Genomic DNA, 21407 nt, shown 5'->3' on the forward strand with positions numbered 1-21407 from the left:
TTTATTAATATCCGGTTGTAGAGAACTTGACACTTGAGTTAATTAAAATGCATCAACCACGTGTGTAGCCGTGATGGTCTCTTTTCGGCGGGGTCCGGGAAGTGAACACGGTTTGGGTTATGTATGAACGTAAGTAGTTTCAGGATCACTTCTTGATCACTTCTAGTTCACGACCGTTGCGTTGCTTCTCTTCTCGCTCTTATTTGCGTATGTTAGCCACCATACATGCTAGTGCTTGCTGCAGCTCCACCTCACTACCCTTTCCTACCCATAAGCTTATATAGTCTTGATCTCGCGGGTGTGAGATAGCGGAGTCCTCGTGACTCACAAATACTTCCAAACAGTTGCAGGTGCCGATGATACCACTGCAGTTGATGCCACCGAGCTCAAGTGGGAGTTCGATGAAGACCTTGTTCGTTACTATGTTTCGTTTCCAGATGATCAGTAGTGGAGCCCAGTTGGGATGATCGGGGATCTAGCATTTGGGGTTGTCTTCTTTTCTTTTGGTTCCGTAGTTGGACCTATGTGTGTATCTTGAATGATGTATGAATTTATTTATGTATTGTGTGAAGTGGCGATTGTAAGCCAACTCTCTTTATCCCATTCTTGTTCATTACATGGGATTCTGTGAAGATGACCCTTCTTGCGACAATACCTACAATGCGGTTATGCCTCTAAGTCGTGCCTCGACACGTGGGAGATATAGCCGCATCGTGGGCGTTATATACTGTCTGTATTGGGATTTTTTATTTTGCCTCGCTTACCTCAAAGCCGGTCAGCAGGCTGCTGCAGGCTTCGGTTAGTCCGCTCTTGACGGACTGAACCCTCTCAATCACCGTACCCATAAGGATACGGTGTTCCTCCACAATGGAAGAACCTCGTAGCGCTTCCAGAAGATTGTCCGGTGCCCCTGGTTGGACAGGGGTCACCGGTGGGATAGGCACAACTCCTTCTTTCAAAGGAGGCTGCACGCCGGACTCCGGATCCGTATAGGTCTCCGGAACCGTATCCGGATGGGGGCCGAACTGAACATGGCCCCCATCGCCAGTCTCCATGGGGATCTGCTCCCCCATGTGTCCGGTGGTCGAGTTTTTGCCCTCTGGCGCCGCCCTGACGGCCTCCTAAGACTCTCCCTGGCCTGGGAAGATCCTTCGCGACAGCACCTCGGCGTCGCCCTTGGCCATGGGAGAGTAAGTGGCCGGCGGTGACTCGTTGGCCATCGCCTTTGAATCCAATGAGCCCCTTGATGAGGATCGCTGGGAGCTGTCGTGGGCCGGACTGCAATAACATGATTAACCATATTAATACCATAAAGAGGAGAGGCCGGATACAGGGACGCATTAGGGCTTTTTTAGTACTTACAATGCAGCCAGGGCTTGCTTCGGGGGGTCGCTCTGGGCTGCTGTCGACATCCCACGCGAAGTTATCCGCGAGGGGGCCTTTCCCCCTCTTGGGCGCCTCTGCCTCTAGATTCGTGGAGGCCGCCCTCTTCTTCCTCCCCCCCATCAGGGGGAGAGTTTCTTTCCTCCTCCTTGTCATCATCTTCGGCGGCAGAGGAGTGAGTCTTGTCTTCGGACATCACGTCCGAAGCGCCCTTGCGGCGGGGGCCACCTCGGCCCCCTTGGCCTTCTTGTGGGCCTTCTTCTCCGGCGGCTGACAGGGCGCCGGGACCAGCATCTTCGCCAGGAGCGGGATGACTGGTTCTTCGGGCAGCGGAGCCGAACATTGAATCCAGTCCGCTTTTCTCTGTCCATACCTGAAAGGATGAATTAGTAAAGTTTAGTTACCCTCCTTGGACAAGCAAGTAGAGGGTACGCCTTGAGATGTGAGTGGTTCCGAAGAGCCCCACCAAGGTTTGGTGCTCCTCCGGATCGAATTCCCATAAAGGGGAGGTTCGGCTTTGGCAGGGGAGGATCCGGTGAACTAGCATCACCTGGATCATGTCGACGAGCTTCATGTTTCTGTCCACCATGCTTTGGATGCGCGTTTGCAGCGCCATCAGCTCATCTGACAAAGACCAATTTGGGCCCTTCTCCATCCAGGAGGTCAGCCGCATTGGAGCTCCGGACTTGAATTCGGGATCCGCGGCCCAGGTGGCGTCGCGGGGCTCTGTGATATAGAACCACAGTTTCTTCCATTCCTTGACAGTCTCCACAAATGTACCTTTGGGCCATGTGACATTGGGCATCTTGCTCACCATGGCTCCTCCGCACTTTGCGTGTAGGTCGTCCACCACCTTCGGCTTCACGTTGAAGATCTTGAGCCACAGTTTGAAGTGGGTTGGATGCGAAGGAAAGCCTCGCACACGACAATGAATGCCGAGATGTTGAGGAAAGAGTTTGGAGCTAGATCATGGAAATCTAGCCTGTAGTAAAACATCAGTCCGCGGACGAAAGGGTGGAGTGGAAACCCTAACCCGCAGACGAAATGAGGGATGAACACCACCCTCTCGTTGGGCTTCGGTGTGGGGATGACTTGCCCCTTTGCTGGAAGACGGTGGGTGATTTCCTTTGACAGATACCCGGTCGCCCGAAGCTCGGTGATGTCCTTCTCCTTGACAGAGGAGGCCATCCACTTGCCTTATCCTCCAGATCCGGACATGGTTGAGTGCTTGCTCGAGGTGGAAAAGATGATAACTTGGGCGCTGGATCTCGAGAATGGAAGGCAGAGGAAGAAAGAAGGCATGGGTGAAGAAAGGGGATCCTTATCCCCTTATAAAGGCAGTGAATATCGAACGCCTCCCCACTCACCTTAAAACTCGCCTATTCCCAAGGGTTGTGCAAACGGCACTGTTGGATTACCCACGGCTGTATTGATGAGAATCCCGCAATAAGGGGACACGATCTCTACTTTGATAAGACGTGCCAATGGAAACCGCATCTCAAAACGCGGAACGGCAGACGAAAACGGTTCGAAATAATGACCGGACAGATGTGATGTCGCGTTACGAAAAGTTGTCAGCGGATGGGACTCATGAAATATTAGACTCTCTATGGCTGTATGTGTGGTACTTGTGTTGCAGATCCGGACATGTTCGTTGCGTCCGAAGACTATTCGGGAGTATTCGGAAAGGGGAACCCGCCTTGCAATGCCGAAGACAATCTGCGCGCCACACACCTCGACATTTAAGCCTGGTTTAGGGGCTACTGAGGGAGTCCTAGATAAGGGTTCCTCGGGCGTCCGGCCTGTTGGACATGGGCCGGACTAATGGGCTGTGATGATACAAGACCGAAGACTCTCTCCCGTGTCCGGATGGGACTCTCCTTGGCGTGGAAGGCAAGCTTGGCGACCAAATATGAAGATTCCTTTCTCTGTAACCGACTTTGTACAACCCTAGTCCCCTCGATGTCTATATAAACCGGAGGGCTTAGTCCAGAAAGATATACAGTCATACAGGCTAGACTTCTTGGGTTTTAGCCATTACGATCTCGTGGTAGATCAACTCTTGTAATACTCATATTCATCAAGATCAATCAAGCAGAAAGTAGGGTATTACCTCCATAGAGAGGGCCCGAACCTGGGTAAACATTGTGTCCCCTGTCTCCTGTTACCATCGATCTTAGACGCGTAGTTCGGGACCCCCTACCCGAGATCCGCTAGTTTTGACACCGACATCGCTCAACCGGACTGTCTGGTCCATCCAAAGAGTAGTTTTGGTCTGTGTAGAAATTGCACTACCGGACAGTCCGGTCCCCCAAGCGGACAGTCTGGTAGTACAATTTATGGACGCCCAAAAGTTTCTGTTTCCAATGGACTGTCCGGTCCCCCGTAGCGGACTGTCCGGTAGTGGATCTGGGGGCCGAATTTGGGCAAGGCCCATGTAACTTTACCCTTTCGCCCTCACTTACCCGTTCCTTGCCTTGGACCTATATATATCCCTCCTTCTCCTCCATTTTAGGGTTAGCTAAGATTAGAACTACACATTTGAGCTTAGCTCATGTACCTCCCCTTGTGGGATTCCTCTTGAGGGAGAAGACTCAATTGGAGTTCAAGGCCTCCATTGGAGAAGATCCTTAGGGATTCAAGACCCCCTTGTGGGAACGATCTATCTAGATCATCAAGACCTCATCTCCTTCATAGGATTTGGGATGAAATTTACCCTGTATCTTTCCCTTTGTTGTTCTTGTACCTTTGTGGATCTTGTGTGATTGTGAGTCTAGTGGATGTGTGATTGGACTTGTTCTTGAGTGTTTTCCTCTTGTGATTTCCCCTCTCGTTCTTCGTGTTCTTCGTGGATTCCCCTCCAATTCGTGAAAGATCTCCGCTTAGAGTCTCCACCCTACAACATCTTGGTATCATGAGCAACGTTGATCATGAATTTGGGGTCTCCCCCACCATTTTCTAGCCTTGTTTTGCTTGATTTCGTCCTGAAATCCGAAAATCCCCACCAAAAATTGCCCCAATTTTTTTGTGATTTGTTGGTTTTATGATGTTTTGTTGATTTTGATCCATGGATTCGTTGTGTTTCGAGTGGATTTATCTTCCCCACAAGTTTTCCCACCTTCCATCCATGAAATCTTCTCAATTTTGACCCCAAAATCATCCATTTCCGCTTAAAGTTTCGAGTTTGTCCTTTCCCAGCCCGCACCGGACTGTCTGCACCCCCGTAGCGGACTGTCCGCTCGCATCAGGACCAAAATCGCTCTTGGACCGGACTGCCCGCTCCCCAATACCGGATTGTCCACTCAAATTAGATGGTTTTTGGATGAAAACCGGACTGTCCGCTACCCAGGACCGGACTGTCCGCTAGTTCAAAAACTGCTTCGGTTGATTTCTTGTTTCGGTCATATCTTCCACATCTGGAGCCCGATTTTGACGTTCTTTAGCTCGTTGAGTAGCTATTGACATTCCCCATCCATCTAGATATGTACCAACATCATTTGACTCTATAAATGTTTTGACATTTTGACATCTTAGACTAGTCCATCCACCATATCATCCGCAAAACCACCATAGCTTTCCGCAACCAAACCCATTTTGATCCATATAGAATTTGTGGTTGCTTGAGTGGTGACTTGAGTATCCTAAGGTGTTTCGGCTACTTAGGGATGGTTGCTTCTTCATTGTAAACTCCAGAACCACCATCGCATTCCGCTGCCACCATTTGACATTTGACCTTTGAGATTTTGAGTTCGCAGTTTTTCCGTTTTCTAAGGTGTTTCGGCTAATTAGGAACGGTTCTACATCGAGAACACCACCACTCATCATCGCCATGAGGTCGTCATCGACATTGACCACTTCACCATTTTGACAACCTAACCGTAAGCAAAAATGGTAACATCTATATCATCTCGGTATCGTGATATCCCATCATTGTACATTTATTCTTGCCATTGCTTTATTAACCCCTAGCCATTTTGCGTCACTTGCCTATCGAGACTAGCCATTTGAGTATTGCCGGCAACTTTACTTGTGCACATTAGTGATCCGCACCTTCCATTGCATACCATATCATCTTGGTATCCTTATATTGGTATCATCATATCATCTCTTGTGTCACAAGATTGTTCCCGCATATACACAATTGCTATCTTGGTTTGTACATTTTGCATAGTGGCCATAACAAAAAAAGAAGAATAAGCTTTTAAGCAAAGAGAATACAAAGAGCTTGTAAGCAATAGCCATAGCATTGCCATATTGCATATCCTGCTACCATATTGATCATCTTGGATCATCGTGTGCGAAACACCGGGAACCATACATAAATAGCATACTTGGGATAGAAAGTTTGTCCATTTTGCATCTTATAGGTTGTGCACAAGTGTCGTATCCGCCTATTGAGAAATCGTACTAGCGTCTCTCTTGAGTTGTGCAACACGAGCGTTCTCCGTGGATTCCACATTTTGTGCTCACTCCTTGGTTGCACGACCCCATTTATCTATCTGTGTGTGCGTTTACGTGTGACATTCATTGCTATTGGTCTACTTGTTTCACTTGCGAATTTGTGAATCTCTTTCAACATTATTGACTCTTGCTAACATTTTGCATCAAATTTTTGTGCCACTTGTCCTAACCAAGCCACTCGATAAGCTTTACTTTGTAGGTGTGAGTGAGCAAGTCCGGTACCAATTCCACTATTCTTTGATTTCACATTGAGTGAAATGGGATACACCCTCAACTTTGGGAAAAGGTAGCTTGGTATTGTTTATCGCATTTCCTACTCACCTTTGCTCGAGTCTCATGATGGATAGGCAAAGCACACCTCCTTTGGTCTACAACAACAAAGACGAGTTCGATGCCACGAAAAACTTCATCGACACCAAGATGCAAGCTCAAATGGAGGAGATCAAAGCCCTCATCAAGTCCTACAAGAGGTCTTCCTCATCTTCGAGAAGACGCTCAGGTGCACATGCTTTCGAGCTACCATCTCCGGCAAGGTCACATCGGCATCGACACCATCAACGACAAGTACGTGAAGGTCAAGAGCTCAACACCAACAACCGCTCAATGACTTCACCATCTACCTTGGCATCTTCGCCAAGCGACTTCAAGGCATCTTCGCCTTTGGACATGCGGCATCTTCACCTTGGACATGCGGCATCTTCGCCAACAAGCACATCAAGACTACGCTCAAGAGAAGCTCCCCAAGCTCAAGTCCGCGACTTCCACGAGCTACTACGACCTCAACATCAAACATGAGCTTCCTTTCTATGGGACTCAAGACCCCGAGGAGTATCTCGAGTGGGAGCGCAAGATGGACGACTACCTCAAGCTACATCAAGTCCCTTCTAAAGATCAAGTGAATTGCGCCACAAGTAACTTCCATGAGTACGCGTCGACATGGTGGCTTCACACACCTTCGAAGAACCTCGACATGAGTTTGACCAAGATGAAGAAATCTATGCGGCGAGGGTTTTTGCCTTCCACCTACACGAAACAACTTCAATGCCAATTGGAGAACACCATCCAAGGATCCAAGTCCATCGACGAGTACTTCAAGGAGATGAAGAAAGTCTTGCGACGAGCCGGTGTGGATGACCCCATTTGGATGAAGTTCCACTTCACGATGGGATTGAACAAAGGCATCTCCAAGATTATCTTCCATGAGAACTTCAAGTCCGTCGACGACAACTACATTGGTGCTCTCAAGGTGGAACAAGAACTCATGAAGGCCAAGGCTTCTCCACCCCAAGCACACTTCTTGACGACCAAGCTCCATGACAATGAGCATGAGGATAGTACCACCAAGATGTCCAAGCCCGACGAGCTCCAAGATGACGCTCCCAAGTTCGACTTCACCGCCATCCCTCTTTGTGGCATTGATGATGCCGAGTCTCCCATGACTCTTTTTGATGACGGTGCGGCAACGACTACGACTATGGAGACTCTCAAGGACCAAGTTTTAGAGGCGAGCGACAAGGTGGCGAGCAAGTATGATGCTTCCATCTTTGGAGGCGAGAGTGATGATGTGCCATCTTTGGCCTTCATCCACGGCGACGGTGACAAGATGGTTGAGCATGGGATTTTCCCTTTGACCATGGCGACGTATGATGACTTGAGTGACTTTTGCCACCATATTGAGAGTGAGAGTGTCTTCACCACTAGCCCCATATATGATGAGTTGCCCCAATTCCCATGTGAGAAAATACACAACCCCCACCACTTGAGTGAGATGAGTGACTCCACCATATGTGACTTTGAGTGCACCTAGTTTGAGGGAGTGAGCGAGCCACCACATAGAGAAAGTGAGATAGTTGATAGTTCATGTGAGGCCACCTTCAACACTAATGACTTAACCTCTACCTCTCTTGTCTTCTCATTTGGTGCTAGGTCCCGTCTATGATGACGCGCCGATACTCGACAACTTCGTCCTCCCTTTGGACAAACGATGGCCATGGTGGAATATGATGCACACACCACATGGTTCCATCAAGATGAAGAAGATGACCACAATTCGGTCTTTACCACCTCACCTACACCACTTGAGTGGAATGACAAAGGTTATATAGCTGAAGGTGAGCTCTAGTCCCACTAGTGGACATTCTTGACATTGATTGCTTGCATGATGTTGATCCACCTATTGCCATGCTTCATGCTAGTGCGTCTTTCCCATGCGATGATTTACCCATTTATGATGAGCTTGATGATTGCCATGTGGATTCTATTAGTTGTGATGCCATGTTGCATAGGATTTCTTGTGATAATTCTCTTGGTCACATCATGTTTGACAATTCGCTTGACTTGTCATATGCTATGCATGAGATCAACCATATGTCATATTTGCAATCTCTTCGTAGTAACTATGCATATGCCATTAAAATGAACCCAATTTGCACTTATGGCATAGATGACAAGCCCATGGTTATTCGCATTTGTTTTTAGTGTGATGATATTGACATGCTACCTTTGCACCATTTATCTCATATGCCATGCCATGACCATCTAGCTTCGGATATGCATTGTTTTGGATGTTGTCCATTTTATCCATATGATGTTTCCGATATTGCTCATGAGGAGACCCCCATAGTTTCCTCATACATGTTAGGAGATTTTGATCACTCCCATCCATTGCATAATCCCAATTATTATGTGCACAATATGCTCCACATGAATAAAAATGCAATTGATGTGCCATATAATTGCATGCTCAATTTGAGTCCCGATCGTGTTATACACAATAACTATTCTTTCATGATGGATGACATGTTCTTATACCATGCATCAAATTTCTTTGAGCGACGCTTATCTTGTGCTAACTCACACGTGCACATACACATCATGATGGATGATGTGTACATTTACCACGCACACACTTTCTTTGGTTTGTGTCTCTTTTGTGTAGGTACCCATGAATACTTGTCAACCTCACAATCCCATGAGTTGACAAAACGAGCTCTAGAGAGCAATGATGACTTGGGATCCCATGGATTGTCTTTCCCACCGCTCTCTTCGCGCAAAGAATTTGCGCAATTCTTCTACGTGGTCCTCACATGGTTATGGTTCATTGGCTATTACATATTCTATGCCCATCTTTCCATGTTCACTTTGCATGATATGCTCATTACTATGCCTTTGACATGCATTTGTGACCCATGCTTTGCATTACACATGATGATTGATTCTCGTACTTGTATGTGTATTTGCAAGCTTAGTGGAGATATCACTTGTTATTGCCATGTTTGCTTTGTTCCCCATTCCTATGATGATACTATGATCTTGCTTTGTGTCCATGCTTGCGATATGTCATGTGCATTTCCTATATCCATTATTTGCCCACATCACATGATTGCCTTGTTTACCCCTAGTATGTTGCATCTTCGCTCCACTAGTTTTCACGACTTAATTTCCATGATTTCTTATGTTGCATCACCCATGATTCATACTTGCTCGTTTCATACGGTTGATGACAACCATCTACATGCTTTGCATATGATTGCTGTCGCTTCTTGTCATATGTCTCCATATGTTGCCTCTCTCATGCTAGATGATTTTCCATGCATTGAGTGCAACAATGCTTTTAGTCTTGCTTATGAGATTGCCCCCATAGCATTCTCCCATATATTTGGAGATTTTGACATATTTCTTGTGAAGCATGCTTGTCTTACTTCTTTGCACCATACACGTAGTGCCATGAATATCGTCGTTGTTGCATCATATTATCCGTGCACTTGTGCTTCTAATGGTTATGTGCAAAAGAAGAGAACCATCATGATGGATGATGTGTTTATCTACCATGCACATACGTTGTTTGCTTTTTTTGTGCATGTGTAGGATACTTCGACTTGGTTCAACTTCCACTTCCCGTGAGTTGACCATTCGAGCTCTTGAGAGCGAACCACTTGAGACCGACTTGCTTCTACATCGCACTTGCTTGGGCTTCGGCATTGTGAAGGAAGCACAAGGACATGCTTTCAAGGTGATATCTTTCTCTTTTTAGAACCCCCAAACTATGAGCATGAATATTGTGCAAACTACTTCATGTGTTGCTTGCACCTTGACATATTGCACACATGCTAGAGATATTGCTTTGACTTATCATTGCCACATTGCCATGCCTCATGACATATATACCTTGTGTGTTGCATCCAATCTTGGATTACTTGCTCCTATAATATGCTTGGTTGCAACAATGTAACCACTTCACATATGCCATGCCCCATTGATCGCTACATGCTTGACTTGATTACCTCACACATGATGAACAATTGCCCTTCCTATTGTGTTGAGTGCCACACTGTCTTCACTACACCCTATGCTCGTTATGCTTGGATTGTCTTGCACTTGACCATGTGTTTAGACACTTCATTTATGTTGGTGTTGTGAATGATTCTTATGCCTATCATAGACCATTTGTCGAGCGCTTTATGCATGATTGCTATGACCATGAGCTAGATGCTTATTCTCTTGTCCCAAATATTTGCATCACTACCTCACATTTACATGCTTGTTTCCATGATGACCTTGATTGTGCTCAATTCATATTCTTACATGCCATGTCACAATCCTTTGTCACGCCTTATGCTATGCATGATGACGACACTTGTTCGGTGAATCACCACTTGAATGCTTGGTTTTGCACTAACGCTAACCACATTTATTTTTCCAAGTGTTTGTTGTCCTTACTCCTTTTGAAGGAACCACACGATGGGGTGACATTGGAGAGTGACCACTATGAGTTTCAAGATGATGACTACTTGGTGAACGTCCACTTCTACACGACGACGCCATCTCTTTCCCATGGTGATTTGGTTTTCGATGCGAGGTCGGATCTTTCCCAAGGGGGAGGGGACGATGCAGAGCATCCTACAGACATCACCATGTCAAGAGTCCATTTGGCGAGTGAAACATGCGACATCCACCTCACATACACAAAGGTGAATCATCTCCTTTACACGTGTACACTTGACCCCAGCGAGGATGGTATACTACTTGACACTCCTCTTGTGTGCATTCATAGGTATCATCGGAGCACCACGGATGACGAGGAGGAGTGCAAGCGCAAGTGTACGCCTACACCGTCTGCGAGGGAAGCTTGGAAGCAACGACGGAAGAAGAAGGTGCAAAATTTGCACTACCGGACTATCCGGTCGCCCAACCGGACTGTCCGGTCCATCCAGAGAGCAGTTTTGGTATGTGCATAAATTGCACTACCGGACAGTCCGGTCCACCAAGCAGACAGTCCGGTAGTACAATTTCTGGATGCCCAAAAGTTTTTGTTTCCACCGGACTGTCCGGTCCCTCGTACCGGACTGTCAGTAGTGCATCTGCGGGCCGAATTTGGGCAAGGCCCATGTAACTTTACCCTTTCGCCTTCACTTACCCCTTCCTCGCCTTGGACCTATATATATCCCTCCTTCTCCTGCATTTTTGGGTTAGCTAAGATTAGAACTACACATTGGAGCTTAGCTCATGTACCTCCCCTTGTGGGATTCCTCTTGAGGGAGAAGGCTCCATTGGAGTTCAAGGCCTCCATTGGACAAGATCCTTAGGGATTCAAGACCCCCTTGTGGGAAGGATCTATCTAGATCATCAAGACCTCATATCCTTCATAGGATTTGGTATGAACTTTGCCTTGTATCTTTCCCTTTGTTGTTCTTGTACCTTTTTGGATCTTGTGTGATTGTGAGTCTAGTGGATGTGTAACTGGACTTGTTCTTGAGTGTTTTCCTCTTGTGTTTTCCCCTCTTATTCTTCGTGTTCTTCGTGGATTCCCCTCCAATTCACGAAAGATTCCCACTTAGGTCTCCACTCTACAACAACTTGAAGCCCAACGTGCTCTACGCGAATCAACACAAGTCGTCAATGAGCGCAACCGCCAAGCACAACTATAAGAAGAGGCCCTCTATCATGAGCGACAAGAAGAAGCTGCACACCTTGAGGAGCGCCAAGAGATGAGGAACTATGCAATAATTCCACATGCTCAACATCAAGATAATCAACTGGAGCCCGAGGAATAAGCGGTTCAAGAGCCTCCACCACGGCAAGAGCGTCATCATCATTGACCCACATGCATTGAAGAGCAACGCTATGGAAAGCTCAAGTTCGACATGCCTAAATTCTCTGGTGGCTCCAACCCCGAAGACTACCTTTCTACAAGAAAGCTTCGTCATCTTCGACACCTTCAAGTCGTCCTTCCACGACAAGCAACTTGAAGCCGAGAGATTCATCATTAACAACTCCAACCGATGAGACAGAATAGGCAAGTTACATCAAGTGTTTTAGTTGCCAAGGCTGAGGCCACAAGACAGACAAATGTCCCTCTCGGTGCACCATGATTGCCAACGACGACGGCACCTATAACTCTATGAGTGAGAAAGAAATGGAAGCCCTTGAGCACGTGGCCATGCACCGGCAAGTGAACGAAGATGAAGACGACCAAGCCTTTTGTGACAATGATTCAAGCCCCGCTCTTGTTGTCTCCAAGGTCATGACACTTCAACACCAACAAGACGAAGACCAATGTTGCCACGTCTTCCACACCAAAGCGGGCACCAATGGTCGTTCCGTGAAGGTCATCATCAACGGAGGAAGTCGCCACAACTTGGCAAGTGAAGAACTATGCTCCAAGCTACAATTGATCAAGATGAAGCATCCTTATCCCTACAAGGTCCAACGGCTTAGCATGTCCGGCACCATCCAAGTGGAGCACACCATTCAAGCTCCTTCAAGATTGGCGCATACGAAGACACCTTGTAGTGTGATGTTGTTCCCATGTCTGTTTGCCACCTCCTACTTGGACGACCTTGGCAATTCGACCGCGGCATCATCCACAACGGAAGAACCAAGCAATATAGCTTCTAGATTAAGCGAAAAGAGTACGTGCTACGACCTATGTCACCAAGCCAAGTGATTGCCGACAAGCAAGCATCCACCCATCATGGAGAGAATAGTGAGAGACTGAGCCAACAAAAAGGTAGTGAGTGACACAAGCAAAAACTGAGTGCCTCCATGATGAGAAACAAGAAAAACTTAGTGCTTTTAGCTACCAAACGAGACATGAGAGAAGTGTGTGAGAACCCATCGACCGTTACTCATTATGTCCTAGTGTGCAAGGATGAAGCGGCAAGGACTAACAACTCTCACCATCTACCTTTAGTGCTGTCTCGTTTGTTGCAGGAATTCCAGGACGTCTTCCCTGATGAGCTACCTCCGGGACTACCTCCTCTAGGCGACATCGAACACTGAATCGACCTCATTCCCAGCGCACCTTTACTGAACAAGGCACCCTACCGTGTCAACCCCGAAGAAACCAAGGAAATACAAAGGCAGGTACAACACCTCATTGACAATGGGCATGGACCTGAAAGCTTAAGTCCTAGTGTCATTCTGGCTATTCCTATGCCTAAGAAAGATGGTAGTTTTCACATGTGTTCCGATTGCCGTCCCTTTAATGCTATCACTGTTCGTTATCAACATCCCATTCCATGCCTTGATGATATGCTAGATGAGGTTAGCGGAGCCACCATTTTCTCAAAAGTTGATATTAAAAGCGGCTATTACCAAATCCGCATTCAAGAAGGTGATGAATGGAAAACTGCTTTCAAACCAAATTTGGCTTGTATGAATGGCTAGTTATGCCTATGGGCTTATCCGAAGCACCCAGAACTTTCATGCGCGTCATGCATTATGTTCTTCGCCCATACATTGGCATATTTGTTGTGGTCTACCTTGATGATATACTTATGTTTAGCGAGTCCTTAGAAGATCATGTCACCCATCTTAGAACCATTTTGCAAACTCTTAGAAACAGGTGCCTTTATGCTAATATGGAAAATGCACATTTGGTGTTGACAAGCTTGTTTTTTTCGGTTTTGTTGTGTCATCTAAGGGTGTTCATATAGATGAAGCTAAAATTGATGCTATTAAAACTTGGCCAGAACCAACCAACTTGCAACAAGTGCATAGTTTCCTTGGCTTAGTCGGTTTCTATCATTGATTCGTTAAGGACTTTAGCACTATTGCATCACCATTGCATGCCTTAAGTAAGAAGAACGCACCATTTTTGGGACCATCCCACGATACCCCATTTCATGAGCTCAAGAATTTCCTTACACATGCTCCATTCCTTACATTACCCAACTTTGATAAAGCTTTTGAAGTACATTGCGACACTAGTGGTAATGGCATATGAGGTGTGTTAATGCAAGCGAAGCGCCCCATTGCTTATTTTAGTGCGAAACTTTCCCGAGCGCAATTAACTAACCCATCTATGACAAAGAGCTATATGCTTTCATGCGAGTATTGCATGTGTGGGAGCATTATCTTCGTCCTCATGAATTTGTCATCCATACGGATCATGAAATGCTTAAATATCTTAAGGGTCAAACAAAATTGAATAAGCGTCATGCCAAATTGAGTGAGTTTATTGAGTCATTTTCTTATGTTATCAAATACATGAAATGTAAGGAAAATGTTGTGGCGGATGCTCTTTCCCGCAAATCCATGCTTGTTACTCAACTTGAACTCAATGTTATTGGCTTTGAGCACATAAAAGACTTGTATGCGCATGATACTACTTTTGCTATTCCTTATGCCAAATGCTTGACGCATACATCTTGGGAGCGATATTACATCAAGGATGATTATCTAATGAGAGCTAACAAACTTTGTATACCCGACTCGTCTCTTCGTTTGTTACTTTTTCAAGAGGCTCATGGAGGAGGGCTTACGGGACACTTTGGACGTGAAAAGACCTTGGCTACGCTCTCCAAGAACTACTATTGGTCCAAGATATTCAACGATGTCTCTCGCTACACCAACCGATGATGTACATGTCGCAAAGCTAAGTCTAAAGCTAAATCCCATAGTCTCTATATGCCACTTCCTATTTCGTATCACCCATAGGAAGATATCAGTATGGACTTTGTGCTTGGGTTGCCTAGAACTAGAAATGGTAAATATTATGTATTTTTTGTTGTGGACCGTTTCAGTAAGATGGCACATTCTATTCCATGCAATAAGATAGACGATGCTTGAGATGTTGCAAATCTCTTTTCTAGGGAAATCTTGCATCTACTTGGAGTGCCAGAGACGATTGTCTCGGACCGCGACATCAAGTTCCTTAGCTACTTTTGGAAGACTCTGTGTGCCAAGCTCGAAATCAAACTCTTATTCTCTTTGGCATACCATCCACAAACAGATGGCCAAATCGAGGTCACAAACTAGACGTTATCTACCCTCTTCCACATGTTAATCAAGAAGAACATCAAGGAGTGGGAGGAATGCTTACCAATCACCGAGTACACCTACGACCTCGCAAGACATTCGACTACCGGCAAGTCACCCTTTGAGGTCGTCTACGGTTTCAAACCGTTGTCCCCATTGGACATTCTACCGCTACCACTACAAGAGCGCATCAACATGGACGCGAGTGTTCGAGCAAGCTATCTCAAGAAGGTGCATGAAGATATAAGACAACGAATCGAGCGCCAAGTACAACGCCTCGCGACAAAGATGACCATCAACAAGCACCCCATGTTATTCAACACTGGAGACCTAGTGTGGCTACACCTTCGCAAGGACTACTTCCCCAATGAATGCAAGTCCAAACTACTACCTTGAGTCGACGACCTCTTCAAGGTGATCGAACACTACAACAACAATGCATATAAGATCGACATACCGCGCGCAAGTAGTGAGCGATATCTTCAACGTCAAGGATCTCGCTCCCTACCATGGTGATTATGTTTTCGATCCGAGGTCGGATCTTTCCAGTGGGGGGAGATGATGCAGAGCATCCTATGGTCATCCCCATGGACCTACCGGCATCTCACCAAGTGCCAAGTGGACTAATGACACGCGCACGTGCAAGAGCTCTCGAGACCGAGGTGACATCTCTCCTTAGTGATATTCCATATGACCCGCAGGAGACATGGCTACTACCTAAAACCAGAACACTATGTGTGACTAGGTATGAAGAACACCCCGTCGGATATGCTCGTGATGATGGACAAGTCCCCAAGTGCATGTATGAAGACAACCAATTGAAGGAACTGGAGACCACAGGACCCAAGACCCGGACATCCGGCCCCTGGAATGTGCAGCCCAGCGGAAGGCCATCAACCAAGTCTACAGCGCCTAGACATCTGGCCCAACTGGCCCGGACATACGGCGTCAGCCCGGAAATCCAGCCCGTCCATCACAAAACACAACCAGAGCCTGACCACACTGGCCCTAGACATCCGCCCCCAAGGTGCAGACATCCCGCCCCCTCGAAGGCCCACACATCTGGCCTGATGCCCAGACATCCGGCCCCCTCTATCCATGCTCAGTAACAGGCTGAAGCCCATGTGTCCCTTCGCCCCCCTAGACTATATATACACCTCCTCCTCCACAATTTTAGTGCTAGCATTGTGATAGCTCATTTTAGAGATAGAGCTTTGCTCATCCACTTGTACCCATACTCCTTTGGAGATCAAGGCGTGCTAGGAGAAGATCCCCCAAGTGGATTCAAGACCCTGTCTAGGGAAGATCCCCACGTGGATTCAAGACCCCATCTCCTCACGGATTGGGAAGAACTAGCTATCGTGTATCCCCCTTTGTTGGATTTGGACCTTTGTTTCCCTCTTGTGTACTTGGATCTAGCACATGTGTAATTGAATCTCGTTGATTTCAGTGTTTCCTCTTGTTTCCCTCTTGTTTGTTCATCGTGTTCTTAGGAATCCTCCTCCAACTCGTGAAACATAGGCCATTAGGGTTCCACCCTACATCAAAGGTGGTGCTCAATCACCTCCCTGGGAATGCCGGGTATATCAGATAGTTGCCATGCAAACACATCAATATTCCCCCGTAGGAAGGCAACGAGCGCGCTTTCCTATTTGCTATCCATGGCAGCACTCACGGTAAAGGTGCCACCAGGGCCATCCTCCCTTGCAAATACCTGCTTCATAGTAGGTGGTGAAGCTTTGGTCTTCTTGCTCTTGCCGGTAGAGCTCTCTGACATGTTCTCAATAGGTGCGCTACTCTTCGAAGGGGTGTGCTTCCTAGAGTCCTTGTCATAGGTATTGCCGGTCTTCTTCTTCTTTCCTTGCGCCATAGATGTTGGGGTACGACAATCTATGGGACCAGCTTGGCCCCTTTGCATCTCAGCTGGGGAGATCGATGAACACAGAGAGCAAATCCAAGAGTACACGCATGAGTTTGTCTCACGTTCGGGCCGCCATAGAGGCGTACAACCCTTTTCTGTTGGGTGGATTGACTTGGGGCTCATGTTACAAGCGCAGGTTGCCGGGAATGTGTGAGCAAGGTGCTGCAACTGCGTAAGAGTGAGCAAGGTATCGACTCATGCCAAGGTAGCCATGGGCCTCCTTTTATAGACAAAAAGGATTCACCATAGTGGCAACAAGGTCATTACATGTATGTGAATAGCGGTCCTGATGCTATCGAACCTAATCCCACCGGACTAGGACCGGGGCATATAATGCGCCGTGAATTGATAGCAATCCTTTGGCAAAGAGCGTCTCTCCTTCTGTGCCATCGACGTGGACGAGCCTATCTCCTTGACGAGTCCACTAGACGGGTGTCAATAAAGTTGATCTGCATACGACATGCTGACACATGTCCTGATGATCCTCTCCAAGTCACTCGCCCGCTGGACACCTAATCTTGACAAGCCATCAGCTGGTTAATGAGGTGGAGCGGTCGAGAAGCAAGAGGGGGGAAGCTTTCTGGCAAGGAGCTTGCCGGTTCTTGGCTTGCCGATGCGGAGCTTGCTGGTAACTGAAGTCTTGATCTTCAGTACCAACTTAGTACTTCTCGATCACCTGCTCGGAGGTCTTTTACATGGTCTTGGTGCCCAAGTGTTGAGGCTTGGGTCGAGTTATCCTCCAGCAAGCCCTTGCCATCCGGAGGGCTCCAACTTCCTGTGCACGAGTCTGGGGTACTAAGGGACCCCTAATTTAGTACATCGATAATTTCCATGAGAGCCCCTCATGATCATGGTTACTCAAACTTTGTCACGAGAGCCGCTCAGGATTGTGGTTAATCAAACATTGCCATGAGAGCCCCTCAAGATCATGGTTACTCAAACATTACCATGAGAGACACTCAGGATCATGGTTAAACAAATGTTGCAATGGGAGCCCCTTAGGATCATGGTTATTTAAACATTGTTATGAGAGCCCCTCAGCATCGTGGTTAAACAAATATTGCCATAAGAGCCCCTCAGGATCATGGATACTCAAACATTGCCCCGAGAGCCCCTCAGGATCGTGGTTAAACAAACATTGTCACGGGAGCTCCTCAAAATTATGGTTACTTGATCGCAACGTGGCTGGACACTCTTGCCCATGTTTTGCACAAAAGCTGAACGACCAAATTAACGTAAGTCTCAACATGTGGCTATCATGTAGTGGTTTCATAACTGGTAAAGTAAAAGTAGGGTAGAGTAATTTAAAGAGTGCAAATTTCCTAGTAACCGACAAAGTTCTTCACTTAACCACAATATTGGTAAAGCTACTCTTCACTCTCCGAACAATCTATTGTAAATAAATAGTACTCATGAACAACCATGCAAAACAATCTAACAAACAACAATGTAGTGCATGGTGTGAGTGTAGATTGTGCTGCGAGATCATGTGTCAAGTGTTAACTCACAAAGAGCTTGGAAAACAACATAGTGCTTGTCACTTGGAGTACATGTGACATTAGGGTTCACATACAAGTTTCAATTGTAAAAGGGTTCATCACGTAACGAGTATGTGATGCAAATTGCCAGATTTAGCCATAAGGAGTCATGCAACTAGATTCAGGCTCTATGAGCAATGGATAACCAAGCTCATGTTTAAGTTTACATGACAATTCAAACTTCTTGACCTTTCATGAGCTTTAATACGTACTAGGCTTAGCTAGGTTTGATTTTAAGATTCACAGTTGATCTTGACTTAAGTTGATTTCATATTTAAGACTAAATTTGCTTGGACTTTTGAACTTAATAATTGACTTTGAATTAGTTCATATAATTTGAATTAGGTTCATTAATTTAAATAAGTTCATCTGGATTCATCAATTCTGTTTGGCCTACAATTCAAGTTGTACTTGAATTATGGTTCATCTTATTTGGATTCAAATTGAATTGAGTTGAATATGAATTCAAATTAAGTTTGAATTTGTAAGCTAGGTTCAAGTTCAGGTGATTTCATAACTAAATAAGGTTGGTTCATGAATTTATTTGCCTAAGGTTTCATTTAGTCTGTGCTAATAAAATAACTTTAAGTTTGACTAAATTCAAATTATGTTTATATCCTCAAGTCAAGTTAATCTCCAAAATATTTACTACAGTTTAATTCGGGTTCCTCAATTGTTATGCAAAAGGTTTCATTTAAATTGAGTTCGGGATTTTAAGGTTATACGGAATTTAATTTTGAATTGAATTCAAATTATATTTGAATTTCCTAAAGTCAAATATAAATCCAATAACTCTTTAATTGAGTTTATTTAAAGTCTTATTCAAGTTTGAACTAAAGTCAAGTTTAAATCCAAGTTGTTCACTATGGTTCAATTGTTCTTAAATCCCGTTCAAGCTTGTACTGAATTCAAATTGGGTTTGAATTTCCTAAAGTCAAATATAAATCCAATAATTATGTACTAAAATTTAATTTCAGTTTCTGAACTATGTGAGAAGAATTATTCCATTTAAACCTTTTATTTTGAAGTCATAACTTAATTGGTTTTAAATTCAAGTTGAATTTCAGCTTCAGGCGAAATATATTTAAATTCAAAATACAAAATTATCCCAAATTTGAATTGTGGTGAGCTAAGTTGAAACTATGATTCTCTAGTTTTATTGCATAGAAAGGATAAATTTAATTGGATTTATAATTTTTAAGTTAGGCCCTATTGAAGTTTGAATTCATTCTATTTGAATTTGAATTTGAAATTATTTAAAAATTAAATATTTTGTTCTCGGTGAAGGTGTACTGCCAAAGGTTTAATTTGCAAAAAGTTTCACTAACTTCGTATTTACAGAATGAAAGTGATGATGGTTTAATGTTGTAGGTTTTTTTTGTAAAACTCCAGTTTTGCAGTATTTCTCTTTATTCTAATTCAATAAATTAGGGGACATGTGCATGTCTCCTATTGGTTGATATTGGTTTAGCTCAGAAATAACAGGAGCCGTGTGATTTAAAGTGTCGTGGATGGTCGTGATTTAGCCACATGGCGAGGGTTAGGGTCCTCACTTGAGTCCCACCAAAAAATGCGTGCATGGCAGTGCTGCACTCGAGACTCATCATATCTGGTGCTTTGGTGGTTTATTTTGTTGAGGAAGTGGACAACATGGTGCGGCTCGACGCGACGGTCCTTCTGGTGATTCTTGTGGTCCTTGGAGCAACAGTAATGACGACAATAGCTCACTAGAGAAGATGAAAATGATGGTTGCTTCATGTGTGGACACGGGAAATAATTTGGTTCTCATCTGGACAAATTGATGGGTCAGGAGGATGCATACATGGCTAAATCAAACACAATGGACAAGGTCCTAGGGCTGGGCTCTTATGTAGCTCGTCAGAAGGAATAGTGATGCAACAGCGAGCTCCAGGTATCATCAGAAGCTGTCCTCTAGGGGGGTTTCGTATGGCTGATAATGTCCATGGGGTTTGGATGGGCATGGGTAAGATATTGATGGCACAGTCCTTTCTAGGCGGTGGATGTATTTGACAGAATCGCCGCCAAAGTTTCTAGGACAGAGCGACAAAGGTGGGATCGTGGCGAGGCAGCTTGACGACGATGTCTGTCGCAGTGTTGGTGCTTTCGCGGAGGGAGGTGAGGGGTATTTATAGGGCATGGAGGCAGTAGCGGACGTGCATGATGGTTGTGAAGACGTGGGGATTGTGCACATCGTACGCTTGGTCATGGGCGTGTGCATGGTTGCGGCAGTTGCGGGAAGTTGAGGGCGACCCTGACAGGTGGGGCCTATTAGTTTGTGAGAGAGAGGGAGTTGTGGGTCTACTTTGTTGTGCGGGTCCTTGAACCCTCCTAAGTGGTTAATCAGGGTCTGACAACACACAAACCTAGTCAATGTTAGTGGACTAGCAAGCACACAAATGATTTTCTAGCAATTTTCTAATCCTCTAAATTTTTAAACATTCCAGATTTGGGAAAAATCTGGGATGTGACAATAACACAAATGAAAGAATCCAATATCTCAAGAAGAAATAGGAAAATGGAATAGTGCAATATCTTAATAAGTAAAATAAAAATTAAAAAAATTCGCAAGTAGTTAAAAGTGCCATCTCATACTACCTACATTTTAAATTCCGTACTTGCTTTTGCATACTAGGCCATGCAGACGTAGAGTGTTGATGAATAGCTAATAGAGTATATGTGATATTTTCTAATAAAGATATCATACATGTCGTCATGTATCATCTCTGATAGTTGGAAGCTTAGGTTATGCAACTTGTAGCAACCACATTGGAAGTTTCTATCTACTTTTGACACTACATAATCCATTCATTTCCTATTATAAT

Source organism: Triticum aestivum, chromosome 1D, assembly GCF_018294505.1.
Source record: "Triticum aestivum cultivar Chinese Spring chromosome 1D, IWGSC CS RefSeq v2.1, whole genome shotgun sequence".
Lineage (NCBI taxonomy): Eukaryota > Viridiplantae > Streptophyta > Magnoliopsida > Poales > Poaceae > Triticum > Triticum aestivum.